The following is a 6,527-nucleotide window of genomic DNA, read 5'->3' as shown; positions in this document are numbered from 1 at the left end:
TCAATCTCAATCAATAACCACTAACCTAATTTACCATGTCTGTTAGGCAAAGGACAGCCTGGGTATTTTTTTTTTCTTATTCTAAGTGATACTGCATTCTCTCCTTCTTCTTCTGCAATCAGTGGACTGGATATTTCTGCTACCCACTATGTAAAGGTATAGCAGAGTAAAAGCACACTTTGCAGCATCAAAGAAAAGGCCTACAGCAGTTTAACCCACATTTTAGGGATTGTGTACTTATTGTCTAGGGGTGATAGGAGCAATAATATAATATACTATATTTATATATACTTGTAAACCGCCCTGAGTCCCCTTCGAGGTGAGAGGTAAGGTAAAGGTAAAGGTTTCCCCTGACGTTAAGTCCAGTCGTGACCGACTCTGGGGTTGGTGCTCATCTCCATTTCTAAGCCGAAGAGCTGTCGTTGTCCGTAGACACCTCCAAGGTCATGTGGCCGGCATGACTGCATGGACCGCCATTACCTTCCCGCCGGAGCGGTACCTATTAATCTACTCACATTTGCATGTTTTCGAACTGCTAGGTTGGCAGGAGCTGGGGCTAACAGCGGGCGCTCATTCTGCTCCCGGGAGATGAACCTGGGACCTTGGGTGAGAAGGCTGGGATATAAATGTCACAAATAAATAATAATAAATAATAATCAAAGATTCTAAACTAAAACCCCTACCACAACAGCACCAGATTGTGGTAGGGGTTTTAGTTTAGTTTAGAACAGTGGGCACTAGAGTGATCCTGGGGGCATGATGGCATCTATTAGGAATGGGGGCAGGGCCAGAGGAGGGGTGGGGCCTCTTCCCAAGTGCCGGAGACAGGGCTGAGCACCTGAGGTGCCTGTTAGGAATCTATACCTCTCCTGAGGCACTTGTTGGGACACAGGGCGGAGCTAGGGAAGGGGGCGGGGCCTCCTTCCAAGAGCCCGAGACAGGGCTGAGCCTCTATACCTCTCCTGAGAGGCCTTTTAGGACTAAAGGGCGGGGCTAGGGGTGGGGCCTCTTCCCAAGAGCGCAAGACAGGGCTGAACCTCTGTATACCTCCCCTGAGGTGCTTGTTAGAACATGGGTGCGGGGTAGGGGTTCAGCCCCGTCAGGCACTTGGGAAGAGGCCCTGCCCCCTCTAGCCCAGCCTCCTGTGTCCTGGAAGGCGCCACAGGGCAGGGATAGAAGCTCAGCCCTGCCTCAGAGCTTGTAACTCTGCCCATCCCAGTCCTGGCCGCCCATTTGTGGCCCCGCCCACCTACCCTCCCAGCCGTGCATCTTGGACTAGGGGAGAGGCTCAGCCCCGCCCACTTGAGCAGGAGCCACGCCCACCCCTGTGACCGCCAAATGAGAATTAGGATGACAGTTTCAAAATTATTACCTGTGATGACTCATGGGCCTTGTAGTCCTGCTCAGGACATTGTAATTCCTGATGAAGATGAAAACTTGGGTTTTTTACCTTCCCAGTCTGAACTGGATTCCTCTCAGCCAGATCTTTCCCAGGCAGATCTGGGAACCTTGCACCTGCAAGAAAGTTGTCTCCCAGAAGTATGTCAAACAAGCCCAGAGCCTACTTCTCCCGTATTCTTGCGCCGGGAGTTTTGTAAACAACAGAGAAGTTTAGATTCAGCTTCGCGCAGGAGTGCGAGGATTGCAGCTAAGAATGTGGCCAATTAAGACTGCTTCTCGTGAGAATCTTTGGGGAGTCTCACATCTGGTCTCAGAGTTAGCTTTCGGTTCTGATTCCCAGAGAACTGCTTCGGCGGGAAGCTAGACTCTATTTAGGTGTTTTACCCGCGTAGTAACTTCGCGGAGTCAATTCGTCAGCCTACGGAGCGAGTTGTGTCTGGACAGCGCGCTCCGGTTCAAGCCTCGCTCCTGCTCAAGCCTTGCCTTGCTATCCAGCCTTCGCCTTGCTTCCCAGCCTTTGTTTATCTACGGACTTTGCCTTGTTTCCCAGGATCAATCCTTGCCTTGTTCCACGGATTTATCAAGTTATTCCACGGACCTTGTTCTTGTTCTTAGTTACCTTGTTCCACGTTCAAGCCTTGTTTCAAGTATCAAGTTATTTCCTAGCCTCGCTCAAGTTTCATGGACTAAAGGACCTTGTCATCTCCCCTCACTTTGCTTGGCAAAGTGAGTGTTTCGGTTATTGGATTACAACTTTGGACCTTAATATTTCTTATTGGACATTGCTTTTTTGGACTAATTCTGACCTTTCCTGAAAGGTCTAATTCTGGACTATTTTCTACACTTGTTTTTATTAACTTTATATATTCCTACAATAAAGATATTAGATAGATTCTGGCCTCTGTGTATGGTTATTGGTGCTCTGCAGCCTGGGTCGTGACATTACCATTAGCAATTGGGATTTGCCAATGATTATGGGACAGATGGAGATGAGATCAAAGTAATTAACTGAACCATCTCCCTGAAAGACTGGTGTTAACAGATATGTCGCCTACAAGGGGGGGAAAATCACAGTTCATCACTATAAATATGAATATTTGCTGCACTGTAGGAGGAATGGGGGCAGCAGGCCAAATAAGTTTGGGAACCACTGGTTTAGAACCTTTGACTCCATCTAACATATCCTGACTTACAACAGAGCTTGAGATTTATGGCTTGTCTACACTGATAAAAGAAAATGGTACTCACTTCATATCTGCCTCAGTCCGGACACACGACATATGATCCTTTCAGCAGTGAAAGCGCATCTACTCACTTCTTGCTCTACAATTCCCAGGAAAACCCAGTCTTTGTTGTTTTGTTGTGTGTTCATCTAGATTGGAGTGACCTCAAGGGAGAAGAGTGGGACAGGTTGCTGGGTGGCAAGAATCACATTTTTTGGGGAAAAAATGTCTAGCACTGCCTTACTGGGATGCATATCTTGTGACATTAAAAATATATATTTGTTTGTTGTTGTTATTACAGTATTAGGTAAAGATAAACGTTTTCCCCTGACATTAAGTCTAGTTGTGTCCAACTCTGGGGGTTGGTGCTCATCTCTATTTCAAAGCCGAAGAGCCGACGTTGTCCGTAGACACCTCCAAGGTCATGTGGCCGGCATGACTGTATGGAGCGCTGTTACTTAACTGCCAGAGCAGTACCTATTGATCTACTCACATTTGCATGTTTACGAAAAAAGGGTTTCCCCTTTGAGTTAGTTATGAGGCAGGTTTTGAAATAACATCATCGATCATCTTTCTTCGAATGGAATAATTGCTCTGGGAAATGGTAGGAGGTTCCTGAACCTTCCCAAACAATGTCCTTTGAAATTATTTGCCATTGCCATCCTTTCTCTTCAGGGTCACTGCTTTCCTAGTCGAACAGCTTCCTCCAAAGTGATTTATCATTGCCTTCCTTTCTTCTTGGGGCTTCCATTGCTTTCTCAGCCAAAGGGTTTCCTGGCAGAACCCTCCTGCCAATTTGCTTGCTTGGACCGAGGTGCCGAGCCATGTGATTAGTGGTGAGGGACTTGACTGGGCTGCCTCACCACCAACTGCATGCCTGGCAACATGGTTTGACATGAAAGCAACGGACCTTGCCAGCAGGACTCTGCTGGGAAACTACTTGACCAGAAAGGCAGCAGCGGCAGACCAGAATGGCAGAATGGTCAATCACTTCAGAGGAGAAAAATGGTGGGTAGGTGTGACACTAACAGGACAAATATGGGGAAGCTCTGGGAATATGGGAAACTGCAAGTTGCTTCTGGTATGAGAGAATTGGCCATCTGCAAGGATATTGCCCAGGGGATGCCCGGATGTTTGATGTTTTATCATCCTTGTGGGGGAGGTTTCTCTTATGTCCCCGCATGGGACTAACAGAGAGAGCTCACTCACTCTCACTGGATTCAAACCGCCGATCTGTCGATCAGCAGTGCTGCTGGCCACAAGGGTTTAACAAATTGTGCCACCGGAGGCTCCACATGAGTATTGCTGTATTGCAATCAAATATTATGGATGCTTGTTTTTTTTGCCAGGGTTTGTTCGTTTTTTGTGGCTTTTTAGGCATATTTAAGATTTGCAGTGGAAAGAACATAAAATACAACTGCCAGTACAGGAAAGGGCTCCAAGTAAAGGACACTAAAAACATCTTTCATAATGCCAATACTGTCAGAAGAATCTGCCAAAAAGGTCTTGTAAAAAAAAACAACACAGTAATATTCACAAACATACACACATCACATTATTAATTTAATATGGTAAATGTTAAACTTGCAAAGTTTGTACTTGACACAGATTTCGGCATCCATGTCGAACATACTCCCCTCACCAAAGAAACTCAAAGCAAACTTTGATTTTGCCCTTTCATATAAGAAACAATATATTTACTACACCACTGAATTTGAGCATCCATGGATTTTGGTATCCATGGGGGTCCTTGAACCAAATCCTTGGTGATAGGAAGAGCGTGCTGTACTTGATATACAGACAGTCCTCGAGTTACAAACACTCAACTTGCAAATGACTCCAAGTTAAGAAGGGGGTGAGACAACAGGAAGTGAGAGAAATCTACCCCTTGGAAAGGAAATTCACTCCTGGAAGTTATTATCAAAGTGTCTCCACTGAAGTTTTATCACCAACCCTTGTTTCCACAAGCTAAATTTTTCAAAAGCACTAATGCTTGGAGCATGGGAAAAAACAAGATGAACTGGAACTTTTAGCATAAGAAAAGTTATGACATAATAGGCATAACTGAAACCTGGTGGGAAGAGTCCTATAATAGTATTTAAGAGAAATAAGACAAACAGGAAAGCAGGAATTGCATTATGTCAAGGATGTTTACACCTGTGAAGAGATGCAGGATTTCAATCTTGGAAACCAGGTTTAGAGCATCTGGATAAGAATTAAGGGAACAACGACTGAAAAAGATGTAGTTGTGAAGGGTCTATTACAGACCTCCAAGCCAGACTGAAGAATTGGATTAAGCCTTCCTTGAACAGATGACAATACATACAGAAAGAGATATAGTAGTAATGTGAGATTTCAACTGTTCTGATATTTGTTGGAAAACAAGCTTGGCCAAGAGTACAAAGTCCAACAAATTCCTCACTTGCCTTGCAGACAGGGGATCAGAATTCTGGATCTAATCATAACTAACAATGAGGACCTGATAAATGGAGTGGAAGTGGTGGGATCCTTAAGTGGGAGTGATCATATTCTCCTGGAGTTTGTGATACAGAGGGAAAGGGAAACTAAGTGAAGTCAGACATGCATTCCAGACTTTTGGAGAGCTAACTTCAGGAAAAGCTGAGCACATTTCCATGGACAGGAATACTAAAAGAGAAGGGAATTAATGATGGGTGGGAGTTTCTTAAAAGTGCCTCTCTATTCTGCTTTTAGTCAGACCTCACCTGGATTACAGTGTCCAATTCTGAACTCCACAATTCAAGAAAGATACTGACAAGCTGGAACTTGTTCAGAGGACAGCAACTTGGGGGCTGCCTGTAGCAGCAAAAGATATTAATTTAGACCTTTAAAAGTTACTGCTTTTATGTCTTGCTTGTTGATATCCAATTGCATAAAACAGGATCCCGTATAAGACAGATGGTTTGATTCAGTATGAGCACTCTTCTGTTTTTACTAACTTCTTCAGTTCTTATTTCCACACACAAATAATAGAACTTGAGGAGAAGGGACAATAGAGTTACCAATACAGACTGGTCAAAGAAAAACCTAAGCTCCTGATATTATACCTCATATATCAATCTTTGTACATCTTGTGGTTTCTCGTTCTTTACTAATCTACTCTACTGCTTATACAGCATGACTACAGAGTTTTATACACCAATCCCATTTAAGCAGCACAGGAATTTGATCAGTGCTGTCATTACAGTAAACAGATACACAGATACAGGCACAATACACAACCATATACTGTGATACCGTCATATCAATGGGCATTTTGTACCCACCATTGCTACAAAAAGAGTGGGCAGTCATGCCCCATAATATTAAATGGTGATGAAATGAACGTGCATACCTCAGCATGTCCACATTCACGTTACTGCAAATTACTAATATGAGGTGCAATGACCCATAGTTGTCTGGATCTCAAAGATCTGTATTTCTTTTATTCTAAGGTGCCATCAACACACACTAATATCAGCACCATCAACAGAAAAAGAGCTATGCACTTGCGATTCTAAGATGCACTAATATTTATATGGGGTAAAAGTGCATCTTAGATTTAAGGAAATACAGTAATTCACTATTTTCATCAGGTATTATTTAGATAGGATTAAAAAAACTAGAGATACTCTATGTTGACCTCTAGGATTCCAAAACATGTCTCACCAGTGGGAGCAAAATACTATGTGAAGACTTAGGAAGGCCATCTTTGTGATTGCATCCCAGAAGAGAAATGCCCTGTTTGGATACCTGGTTGACAATCATCAAGTTCAGAATAAAGTACTCTGTCCAAGCTGCTGGGGTCCCATGAACATAGGTTATTTGAGTTGTTATGTTGTCGTGTTCTGTACTCTCTTCATTATATTCTTTTGTGCTCTGCTCTTTCATTGTATTTTTCCTGCC

Source organism: Anolis carolinensis, chromosome 5 (genome assembly GCF_035594765.1).
Source record: "Anolis carolinensis isolate JA03-04 chromosome 5, rAnoCar3.1.pri, whole genome shotgun sequence".
Lineage (NCBI taxonomy): Eukaryota > Metazoa > Chordata > Lepidosauria > Squamata > Dactyloidae > Anolis > Anolis carolinensis.
The sequence above is the reverse complement of the archived record's forward strand: the minus strand, read 5'-3'. Positions refer to the sequence as shown.